The sequence below is a fragment of the Rhinopithecus roxellana genome, unplaced genomic scaffold, assembly GCF_007565055.1.
Source record: "Rhinopithecus roxellana isolate Shanxi Qingling unplaced genomic scaffold, ASM756505v1 contig145, whole genome shotgun sequence".
NCBI lineage: Eukaryota > Metazoa > Chordata > Mammalia > Primates > Cercopithecidae > Rhinopithecus > Rhinopithecus roxellana.
In genome coordinates, this window is record NW_022141693.1 from 3,565 (window position 1) to 15,924 (window position 12,360).

At 53.1% G+C, this 12,360-nt stretch overlaps 1 pseudogene; it reads left to right on the forward strand.

Annotated features, from left to right (window-relative positions):
* The first annotated feature begins 1,202 nt into the window (after positions 1-1,202).
* On the forward strand, positions 1,203-11,607 carry LOC104674682 (annotated as a pseudogene).
* The last annotated feature ends 753 nt before the right edge of the window (positions 11,608-12,360 follow it).

Below are 12,360 nucleotides of genomic sequence, written 5' to 3' on the forward strand. Positions count from 1 at the left end.
CTATCTCAAATCAGTAAATAAATGTATGTATGTATGTATGTATGTATGTATGTATGTATGTATAATGAAATTGAACCAGGCTGGGCATGGCAGCTCAGGTCTGTAATCCCAACAGTTTCGGAGGTCAAGGCAGGAGGATCACTTGAGCCCAGGAGTTCAAGACCAGCCTAGGCAACACAGTGAGACCCAGTCTCTACAAAAAGTTTAATTAGCCAGGTATGGTGACGCATGCCTGTGGTTCCAGTCACTAGGGGCGCTGAGGAGGGAGGATCATTTGAGATGCAAGCATAACCCCCATTGTGCACGCTGGGGAGGCCCCAAAACATCAAAGGAGTTCTCTAGGGTCTCACAACTGCTAGGATAAAGGTTGTTTGACCCAGCACTGTCTCCTCAAACCTGGGCCCTGGTTACATCCAGATCTTCCCAAGGTGCTGAAGGGGCACACTTTGGCATAATGGTGAAAGGTAAGGAGCTGATGGGGGAGGGTGAGCGGCCAGAAGCCCAGAGAGGCCTTTGAGTAGGTCTTATGGAAAGGAGGAGCTTACAGGATGGAACCTACAACATGTGACCTCACTTCCTTGCTGACAGATCCCCAACAGAACCTAGAATTCTGGTAACTAGGCACCCATATTCTAGAGACAGCCTCATTTCCAGCTTAGTTGGTAGTCGACACTCGAGAGAACAACATGTTCTCCTGCTGTGTCCCGACATGCTGCCGACCTCCTCGTCGCAGAAGAGGCCAAAATGAGACTGTTTCCCAAGAATATAGACATTGGTTCAACCCTCACCCTCGACGCCTCTGGCCCTTTGCCAGAAGGCACCCACAGGTAACACAGGGCCCAGGGCAGGCCCGTCCAGGCCAGGCCTCAACTGTGCCCATTAGGGCAGTGCTGAGGCCCTCCACATGTGTTTGGGGGAAACAGGAGAAGAGGGGCCCCCCTGGACAGGAGCAGGTAGGTTGTCGGGGGTTTGAAGCCTGATCAGTATGTCAGGTTCACAGCCCAGGCCGTGCCTTCAGGATGGGAAGGTGAATGCCAAGGACACAGTTTGTCTGCTCAGATCTGAATCATCCCAAGACCTCAAGCTTCATCTGTCGGAGACCTCAACCTGCTCTGGCTGGAGGTCTATGCAGATGCTCCCAAGTGCCAAATCCTGTTGGGGAAGGGGGCACCAGGGAGGAGTTCTAATGGGGGTGTCCCACTATGGGATCAGCCAGACAGGCCACTGACACCTCTTCACCAGGTTCTCGGGCACTCTCTTTGCAGAGCTGCACACAGCAGATCAAGCAGGAGCTGTTGGATGGATTCCATTTCTCCATCTTCTTCAAAGAAGGGCAGGGGCCCCCTGATACCAACCACGGCCAGTGCTGGTCTGGGGTGAGATTGGGCACAGAAGGGTCTCCACAGACAGGGACTCGAAAAAACCAGGGTGGGCCCAGGATTCAGACACGAATATGGGGACTCCCTAAGCTCTGTCCTAGGGCTTTCCCACTTGAGTGAGCCTCTATCCTCTCCCAAAGGAATCTGACTACTGTTAGTCCCCAGTGGCAACTTGGTTACCAGCAAATTCCCTTTCACCTATCAGAGAAAGGTCAGAGAAAATCCTTCTGTTTTCACTTTCTGCTATGCCAGGAGTATCTCAACATGTTGCTACAAGAATTGAGTACAATGGTAACACTGTAGCAACGTCCTCATACTGTTATCATTTTAACTCCCCACCCTAAGTGTATCTCCGGCAACAGGCAGCTCCCCTGCCCTGCCAGACCTCCTCCAGGACTTAAAATTCAACACTTCTACACAAACAACTTGTGGGGGGGGGGGGTGATTACAACAAAAGAAGGTGAAGCTACTCTATGCATCTGTGTTTAAAGTGTCATCTCAGAGAACTCATCCCTGCAGACGCACAAGGTAGGAGCTGCACCCTCGCATGTCACTGTAATATTCCTTAAGGGAGGCCATGTTTCACCACAGGTCAGCCTCTCAGTGCCGGTGGAGCCTGTCATGATAAAATTTCCTTTCTAGGCAGCCTTTCTGCAGGGAGCATAATACTGTGTGTGTCCTAATAGGCTGGAGCAGTTTCCCAGGGCTGCCATAACATGCACGCTGACTGAAGGGCTTAACCACAGAAATCTGGTTCCTCACAATTCTGGAGACTGGAAGCCCAACGTCAAGCTGTCAGCCTGGGGTGGTTTCTCTGGGCCTCTCTCCTTGCCTTGGAGATGGCTGATTTCTATCTTGGTCAGCACAGGGTCTTCTCTTGAACTTCTCTGTGCACTGATCACCTCTCCTTGTAAGAACCCCAGGCATATTAAATTAGGGAACACCCTAATGAACTCACTTCACCTGAATTACCTCTTCGAGAACTCTGTGTCCAAACAGTCACATTCTGAGTTTTTGGGGTTTAGAATAGAAACAGTTACATTTGGGAGAGGGGACACAATTCAACCCATAAAATATACAAATCCCCTGCAGAAGACACCACCCGGGAAAGGGATATCTGCGTGAAAGGATGTGCAGATACCAAGTTTCAACAGGTGTAGCCAGTTGACTTTCCAAAAGGGCTCCAGCTGCTCACAGGGTCACCAGCAGCCTCTGAAGGTAGCTGCTTCTCTGAACACATCCTCCCCTGAAAACTAACGTGCTCTTAACTTTGTGCCAATCTGCTGTCTGTGTGGCAGAGAAAATCACCTTGTTTCATTTCCAGTTTCAAACCTACATTTGAGTAACCTTTCCCCGTTTCAATACCTGCCTGCGTTTCTCTTCCACGAGTCGCCTGGCAGATCCTGGGCCTTGGGGTGAGCTTCCTCCCACCCTGGAGTCTTCCGGCATTTTCCCCTTGGCCAGGGCTGGGATGGACGTAGTTGTTTCTCCAGACTCATGTTGATGTTAAAGAACAAAAACAATCACATCCCTTTAAGTCAAAGGGTTCTTCTAGAGCGTCTTGTCCTACGTACTGTCACTAAAATGAGGAGAGGACAAGACCTCCCCAGGCCTTTCCCCTCCATATCAGAAGTAGAGCCTCAGGTGGCGTAGAGGGAATTTCATCCAGTCCTCCCTGTGGAAGGTGCTCTCTTCTGACCCGGGTGCTGCTGAGCAAGCATTTGACATCCAAAAGCCCGCATCTCCTCTTCTCTCACCATGAGGGTGATTTTTGAGGATTGCAGGGATGATGCTCTTCATGCAGGCTGTTGATACAGAGGGTGCTGTTGCCCCACAGCTGACATTCACCATGCCGATGCCTTGGAGGCATGAATCATTTTCTCCTTCTCCATCCTCACATGCAATTTTACCTTGAAAGCCTAGAACCCTTTTCACCATGGGCACCCAGGTTTTCTCCACACACACAAGTCCCTGAAGGGTTGGTTCTTCTAGATGTGAGTTCCACATCCCGATCGTCTGGTGGTTCATGGTGTTACCACTGACTCCCATGTCCCTCCTTGTCCCCCAGTATGAAAATGAGATCTGCAGGATGCCAACTTTCCAGCCCAGCACAAGGGAGAAGCTTTTGGAGTCCCTGGTTCCAGCCTTTCTAACTAAACCCATCTCCTCTTATGCCACCTGCCTGGGTCCCTCCTGGGACTTTATCACCATGCCATACTTTTTGGAACTACTGGTTAGAAGGTGAGTGTCCATCTCCTCCAAGGCACCGAGGTCCCTCTGTCCCCTACTGGCTGTGTCTTGAAGTTGCAGCTCTTGGAGCCTCTGTTGGCTCCTCTGGAACAAGGAGTAGTGAGAAGATGAACCTCACAGGGTTCTTGTAGGGATTGAATGACCTAAGACATGGCAAACAAAAGGGTCCCTAGAGCCTAAAACTCTGGACAATCTGCTGTGGGTGCTGTGATTCATGTTTACTACTTTTCTCTTCCCCCTCACTGAAGCAGCTCTCAGCATTCTGCCACAATGGCCCATATCTCTTGCTGTTTGGAAAGGCACATAGAAAGCAAGTCCGTGATGGCATTGGTAAAGGATGTCTGAGATTCTTTCTGGCTTGACTTTCTCCTTGTCACAGAAGAGGGGTCGCTTGGTGCTGAAAAAGGAGCCACAGGCCCACTCAGACATCTAGAGAGGCTCATTGGGGTTCTCCAATGGTTGGGGTTCACTCATTCAACACATACATACAAAACACCTCATTTGTGCATCATCCTTCTTGTGGCTTGGCATAATTTCATAAACAAAGCAGATGACAATCCCTGGGCCTCAATTCTACTCAGAGTCAGGTGCTCACAGTACACACAATAAACAAATCATATCTACAGAATGTTAGAGGGGAAACCCTCATGGCCTCCTCTACGTATGGTGGCATCCTCCCAGATTCTGACTAGAATGACGGAGCCCAGCAACAAGTATAAACTGGGGAGATTTAGGGTTCTGTAGGGTCTCTTTACCCACAAAACATGGGGGGAATCATGTGGATTCTGGCTGGAAAGAGACTAAAGGAGTCCTGGGGTTCATATCTCTTAGAATTCCCATGACAAGGCTGACATCTGGGGACTTCCCCTGCAAGAGGCAAATACTGAGTTCTGTAAATGGGAACTTAGGTCCCCTGCAAAGGAGAAGTGAGGCTGGGGTTACAGCTGTCCACTGAGAGACCCATCCCCAGCACTGTGGCTTCCAAGCTCTCCCTGTCCTCCTCCACCTGACTTCTGCCCCTAACCTCCTAACCTCCAACCCAGGACCAGGGGAACCAGAGCTGGAGCTTTGATGAGCAAGCTGCTCACAAATCTGCCTGGAGCTGAAGTCTTGAGTGCCCAGGTGCACAGTGCTGTGCTCCAGGGCCATTGGGAAGACAATGTCAGTGGGACACTGGGGCGCACAAGGGTCTGTACAGCCCTGCTACATGGCCAGGTCTGCCCCTTCCAGGACAGCACTGATGGCTTGTGGTAGGGTGGGGCTGTCCTCTACAGAGGCAGCAAGAGGCCAGGGACCAGAACCACACAAGAGTGCCCTGGAGGGTTGTGTGGGAAAAGGCCTGGCCTCTGACTCAGCTGTCCACTCCATCACCAGCACCACCACCTCCATTTTGTTCACCTGGCCCCCTGAAACACTTCAGTTTGCTGCCAGGTCCTGCAACGGTCATCTTTCTGGATAAAGCTGGCCTTCAAGACCTTCGCCTGGCCTGGACTGGGCTTGGAGGACCATCAGGAAATTGTCCTAGGCCAGTTGGTGCTTCCGGAGCCCAAGGAGGCCAAGCCAGAAGGTGAGGAGGCTTGCAGTCTGGAAGACTTTCCGGGGGTGGTGTTTTGGGGCTACAGTTCCCTTAAATTCCATCCAGTCATTTCTATACTTGGAAATCCCAGTGAAAAGTGACTGCTATGGTGACTTTTTCTCCTTTTCCAGATCCTGCTCCACCTCCTGGGCAACACCCATTAACAATGCTGGCCCTGGAGCCAGCACCACCACTGCTGGCGGACCTGGGGTCTGCTCTGGAGCCAGAGTCACCTGTAGCCATGGATGCACAAGGATATCTACATTCAGCACCAGCACCAGCATCAGCACCAGCACCAGGGGAAGGGCCTCCTCCAGGAACAGTGCTGGAGCCACAGTCAGCCCCAGAGTCCCCCTGTCCCTGTCCCGGGACTGCCAAGAGTCAACTCAGTGAGGAGCTGGCTGACATCACGACCTTCCCTCCCAGGCTGCTGGCAGAGCAGCTGACCCTCATGGTTGCGGTGAGCAGCTGGGCTGTCCAGGCTGTGCCTCTGGCATCAGCTGTCCCAGACCGGCCTCTCCCCGAGGAGCGGCCAATGCCCTGGGTCCAATTTCAGCCCCACTTCTTACCAACCATGGAATCTGGATGCGTTTCCTCACCCACAAGCCTTCCTTGTCTGCATGTAGACAGCGGAGATGGGACATCACCCATGCCAGCTGCACAGAGTGACTGTGCAGACTGAATGACAGGGGATGGACAGAAAGCAGGACAGGGCAGGTGATCACTGAGGGGCAGGCAGGGCCATGGGTCACTCACCCAGCTGCTCAGGAGCCTCACCACCCTCAGTACTTGTTAGGTACCTGATGCACACTAGATTCAATGGCAGACACCCAAACAGAGCCCAAGGTTGGAGCTGCCACAAGGAAAGTGCACCAGTATGGAGAGAATGAGTAGAGGGCTGATTGGGATGGGATGAAGTAGAGGCCTCAGGATGGGCAGACCTAAGCCACCTTCTGGTACTTGGAGTGAGGATGGCCTGGGAGAAAATGTCACTCTCTCTTCCCACCATTGTTGGGTTCTGGGCCATGATGCATTCAGGGCCCTCGGTGGGCAGAAAACCAAGCACAGGGACCCCACAAGTCTGGAGCATATTTTAAAGCTTTCTGAGTCCCAGCTCTGTTCCTGCCAGAGACTGTGGATGACTATGAGCTCAGTTCCTGCCTGGTACTGTGGGTGACTCTGAGCTGGGATGTGCTGTGTCCGTGACACTCTCTTACTCCCCCAAAGGAGCTGTTCAAGAAGGTGGAGCTCTACGAATGCATGGGCTCCATCTGGGGCCAATGACATCAGAAGGGGAGTGAGCACGTGGCACCCACAGTTTGTGCCACCATTGCACACTTCAACAGACTCACCAACTGTGTCACCACCTCCTGCCTCGGGGACCACAGGATGAGGGCCCAGGACATGGCCAGGGTGGTGGAGCACAGTCAGGAACAGTGCTGGAGCCACAGTCAGCCCCAGAGTCCCCCTGTCCCTGTCCCGGGACTGCCAAGAGTCAAGCACAGGAAACCCCCACAAGGTGGATCAAGGTGGCCAGGGTAAGCCATGGTTGGGCCTTGGGATGCCCTCTCTAAAAATGGGGAACTGCCTCTTCTCCATTGGCTTTCAGGATTGGCACCTGTATCTCTAGCCTGAGCCCTGCACATCCCCTAGGCCCTTCTTCCCAGAGCTTCCCTGACCTTGAACCCCATGACCCAGTGGTGGCTGTTCACTTCTGACCTGGGATCTTCCTTGGGTGGAACTGAAATCCTCCTAGATGAGTGACATTCACTCAGCCCCAGGTGTGCCCTCCTGAGGATCCCTGGGCCTCTGCCTCATTCAGGAAGGGAGATCTCAGCAGAGAGGGCTGAGCCTGAAGTGGGTCAGACTCCAACTCTGGACCTCACAGTTCACTCTTCCCTCTCCAGGAGTGCCTAAGCCTTAACAACTTCTCCTCGGTGCACGCCATTGTCTCTGCTCTGCTCAGCAACCCAATACATCGGCTACACAAGACGTGGGCAGGAGTGTCCAGGTGAGGAGCTCCTCCACGGGAGCACAGTGTTGACTTAGGGACCCATAGGTCTCCCCATGTGCCCTCAACGACTCTGAAAGGTTCTTGGAGAACAGGGGATACTGGAGGCAGGGATGGGTTGCTGCCTGTGGTCACTAAGCTGCCCTGGACTCCTAGGCAAGGATTTCAAACTCAGGAGTAAGGTTTTTTAACCATCAGGAACAGACTGGAGCCAACTGGAGGGTGTCAGGTGTTTGTACCCAGCAGTGGAACTGTGTCAGCTGGAAGCTAACTGTGAACACGCAGGGGCTCATGTGAAGTGGAGGATGGACCAGGGGAGGAGCATGACAGTCCAACCCTGGTCCTCTGGAGCCCTTGTCATCAGACGATCCCACTGGAAACTCTCACGCAGGAAGCTGAGATTCATGGGGTTTTCAAACAAAAGGAATTGGAACTCACAAATCTCCCCCGTGATTCCCAAATTTTTCCTTTTTTCTTTCCTCTGTCATAGCAAAAGCACAAAATGTCTAGAGAACTCTGCAAAAAAGACACTGCAGTGAAGAGGGACCTGCTGATCAAGGTACAGTGGAGTCTGGGAAATCTGGGACAAGTGTTTAAGGGTCAGAGAAAAGAGTGAGTTTGGAAGGGCATTGGACCCGGTGTGCAGTGGTTATTTTGTAATGTTTTGACTTACCTACAAAAAGTGGACTTGAAAAATTCCCTCCATGCCTACTTTGGGCAACCAGAAGGAGAGGTGTAGGGGTCCACGGGCACGTTGGGGCACGGGGGCAGGAGGCCCTGGAAATGGGATGTGGCAATGGCTGCTGGGCTGCGGAGTGGGGTGATGAGCTGCAGCATGAGCAGGGCTCTGGCTCCCATTGCTGGTCAAGGCTGCTGGCATGGAGCTTCCTCCAAGCTGGGGGGTCGTCATTGTAGGTGGGATTTTCTTCCTTCCTCAAACTGGCCAGCAATTCCTCAGGAAGCCAGGCCTCTGCTGCTGCTTCTGTCTGTAGCGCACCTCCATGGGCAGCAACTGCAGTCCACACTGGGGGAAAGAGGCAACAACAACAGAGGAAGCTCATGTGCCAGGGAGTCCAGTAGACACCCCAGCTATGGGTACCAAGGGGCAAACTCAGGACAGATGTATGTGCTTGCTGGGACTCCCCGCTCTGCCCTTTGCAGACATCTGAAAACGGTCATGTCACAGGATTCTCACCAGTGAGCAGTGACACATGCTCATGACAAGTATCTGGGGGATCCATGCATTCCTAGGGGATCCTCCCTGACCAGATCTCAGAAACCTCCATGCAAATGAGAAGGCAACATGTCACCCCACCCAGGATTCTGGAAAACCCTGCCACGTCCATCAGAGATGTCGCCTCAGGAGGCCACATCCTGAGAGGAGGAAGAGACAGTTCTGTGCACGGAAACCCCCTGGGGGATCACTGGCGAGGCCAAACCATGGATTTGGCATGGCGCAAACCCAGTTTGTGTGGCAGAGACTCCAGTGGGACTCAGATATGCAGGTGCCACTTAACCAGGTCTCCTAAAATGCCCTGCCCCTTTCCCATCACGACTCTGCAAGGCTGGAGACCTAGACACTCAGAGACTCCAGAGAACAAGACCCTGATGGGTGGTGCTGCTGGGATGTGGGGTGAAGGCAGCCGAGACAGAACCTCCAGTAGGGGGAGGAGGTTGCCCTTTCTTTTGCGGACCTGGGGAGTCACTGCACACTCTGGGTCTCTGTTTCCTCATCTGGAAAATGAAGGGATGCTGAGCCTGTAGTGCGGGCCTCACAGGGTGGAAATGAGGTTCAAGAAAAGAAAGCAATTGGAGGGTGCTCGTGAATGGTTCTTCCTCAGAGGGATGAGGGGGAGAACAATGACAACAGCTGCTGGGAACTGAGCACTCAAGAGGCCCTGTGAGGTAGCTGTGGTTTCCATGGCTCTTTACAGAAGAGGAAACAGTCTCAGGGAGGCCCGGCTGCATGATCGGGTGACACACACAGGGAGTGTGGAGCTGGCCGGTGGTATGAGCACTGTGCCAGGTGACTCACGCCAGTCCCTGGAGATCCAAGTGTGGGGTGGCTGGGTTGTTTGTAACTGGGGGAAGGGAGGAGAGCCTCACTGTCCCTGTCCCTGACACCTGGCAGGCGGGGAGCTTTAAGGTGGCCACACAGGAGAGGAACCCCCAGAGAGCCCAGATGAGGCTGCGGAGGCAGAAGAAGGTGAGTGAGACTGTGGCATGGAGGGACCGCAGGGGATCAGAGGACAGGGCTCTTTTCCCCACCAGCTGGAGACCTCCATATCAAGACAGCGGAGGCTTCCTCCCCAGCCCTGTCCTCCTATGGCCACTGGGCCTGGAAAACCTCCATTGGAGAGACCAGAGCAAGGGTCTGGGAAAGCAGGACTCAGAGTGGATGTGGGGAAGGGTAAGGCTGGGACCACAGGCCCTTGTGACTTGTAAAAATCCCAGCATAGAGGTAATTAGGAGTGATTGCTAGACTTGGAGGTCAGCTGGAATAGAGGTGGCAGAGAATTGGGAAAGGCAGCTGAGGGTCTTTGGCTGCTACAACTGGGAGACCTGGGGACGGGGGTTCTGGGACACAGGGGCTGATGGGATTCATGGGACAGCGCCTTGGGCAGCCACCTGAGGGTCAATACTCATCACCACTACCCTTCCCACCTCCCCACCCCTCCATGGCACAGGGCGTGGTCCCCTTCCTGGGGATTTTCTGACTGAGTTACACAGGTTGGATTCGGCCATCCCGGACGATCTGGATGTGAGTGAGCCTGGGGCAGGCTGGTTGGGAACCAGGATCCTGAGGCTTGGGAGGAGAGGGGCCTGGACGGAGCCCTTAGATCTCAGCCCTTGGAAAACCTCCTCTCCTGAGAGCCTCACAGCTGCTCCTGTGGGTGGGGGTGTCAGGCCCATCTCATCACCTCTGACTGACAGAGGCTCCATGGCAGCCACCAGTCCCTATCCCTGAGTGGTGAAGTTGCAGAGCTGCCCGACTGCAACACTGCTGAGGTGTGGGCTGAGCTGGACTCAGCCTCTCCCTAGGGTAGTCCCACAATAGGAGGGTGAAATTGAGCCTTTCCAAGGGCAGGCAATTCCAGGGTAACTGAGCACTTTCTTTCTACAAGAGACCTCAGTTTCTCTGTCTGTCATCAGAGAGGGTTGGGGCAGAAGGTCCCGAGCCTCAGCTCCCATGCCCCCTGCCCTAGAGCCGGAGCCTGAGGCAGGTTCAAATTCTGTCATGTGCACATGCCCTGACCCTGGTGGCCCTGGCAGTAGTGCAGCATGGGAAGGGATGGGGTGGGGCTGTTGTGGGCCAGGGACCTTTCTGATGGGCTCTATCTGACTTCCAGGGCAACACCAACAAGAGGAGGAAGGTGAGCAGCTGGGGCACTCACGCTGGATGAGGGTTGGCATGTGGACGTCACAGTCCACCCTGGGCAGGACACTCCCTGGCCCCATCCTCTACATCTTAGGTTTACTGGGAGGGTTTGACACACACAGGAGGAGGAGACCTATCCCAGTGGAGAAAGTGGGAAAGGCGCTGTAATGAAAGACCAACTCCTGCAGGAGGGACTGTTTACATCCAACTCTGAGAACAGGCTGGGGGCTGCATGGGGCCCCTTCACAGAATGGCCCCAGGGAACAGCCCCTTCTCCCTGCCTGCCAAAGGCCTGTGCAGCATCTTCCACCCAGGCCCTGTCAGCATCCTGCCCTCTGTCTCTAGGAGGTCCGAGTTCTGCAGGAAGTGCAGCTGCTCCAAGTGGCTGCCATGAATTACAGGCTTCGGCCCTCTGGAGAAATTTGTCACTTGTTTCTCAAGAATGGAGCAGCTCAGTGACAAGGAGAGGTGAGGGCCTGGCAGATGGGCAGAGGGTGGGAGAAGGCTCTCCATTTTTTTTAACGTAGTCTGGCTCTGTCGCCCAGGCTGCACTGCAGTGTCACCATCTCTGTTCACTGCAATGTCTGCCTCCTGGGCTCAAACCCTTCCTCAGCCTCCCAAGCAGCTGGGACTACTGCTGTCCACCACTACGTCCGGTTGTTCTCCTGTTGTTGTTCTTGTAGAGGTGGGGTTTCACGATGATGTCCAGGCTGGTCTCAAACTCCTGGCCTCAAGCAATCCACCCACCTCAGCCTCCCAAAGTACTGACAGTACAGGTGTGAGCCACCAAACCTGGCCTAGAGAAGGCTCTCCTGTGGACAGCTGCAGAGAGCTATGGCCATGACTCCACTGCCAGTATCAAGCCCTGTTGCATGGGGACTGCTGGGACCCAGGATTCCAGCTGGGCAGGCAATGAGAGGGGACCTGATGTGTGGCTCATGGTGACCTCACAGCTGCCTCTCTGTCCTGCAGCTACAAGCTGTCCTGTCAGCTGGAGCCCAAATCCCAGTAGGCCTGGAAACATCCTGCAGTGGCTGGGGCCCTACTGGGATGCTGGCCAGAACACCAGCTCTGCATCATCCTTCACCCAGACCGGAGACACCAGGAAACCACATCTAGGTGGCTGGCAGCTCAGCTGCATCTTGACCCCACTCCTCAATACTAGCTGCTCCTGCTGGCCAGGATCAGGCCATGGGACTTTTGCATATCAGGCGGGAGACCATTTTATGTTTATTTTCTTTAGTGTATAAGTAACGGTTTATTTTCTTAACTTTCATTAAAATAAAATTTTAAAACACTATTCAGAATGTTCTATAGTTGTTGGAATGAGAACAGTAACTCTGCAGTAACCGTATACCAGTCTTTAGGATTCATAGTCTAGCATGTCAAATTGAGGCTATGGCTAAACAAGGCTTGGAATAGCGTTCGCGTTACACCTGCCAACCGTTTAATGTTTTCCTTCTTTATTCAAATTAATTATTGTTAACGCTGTTTAAGGAAAACAAAAAATAAAACAAACAAAAAAACACTTAAAAACCACAGTATGTCACTCAATCTATGTCACTTGTTCTACTGACCAGTTACTCTCAAACTTAAATTCTAGTTAAATTCAAGTTCCACTGGTCTACTCTACTTTTTTAAGTTGTAAATATTTAATCAATCACTTAAATATTTACTGAAGGGCTGGAGATGGGAGGTATTTATGCAAGTGGTAGGGCTGGCCTTCTCTAGAAGTCCTCTGCAGAAGGGAGCTGGCCATGAGTCT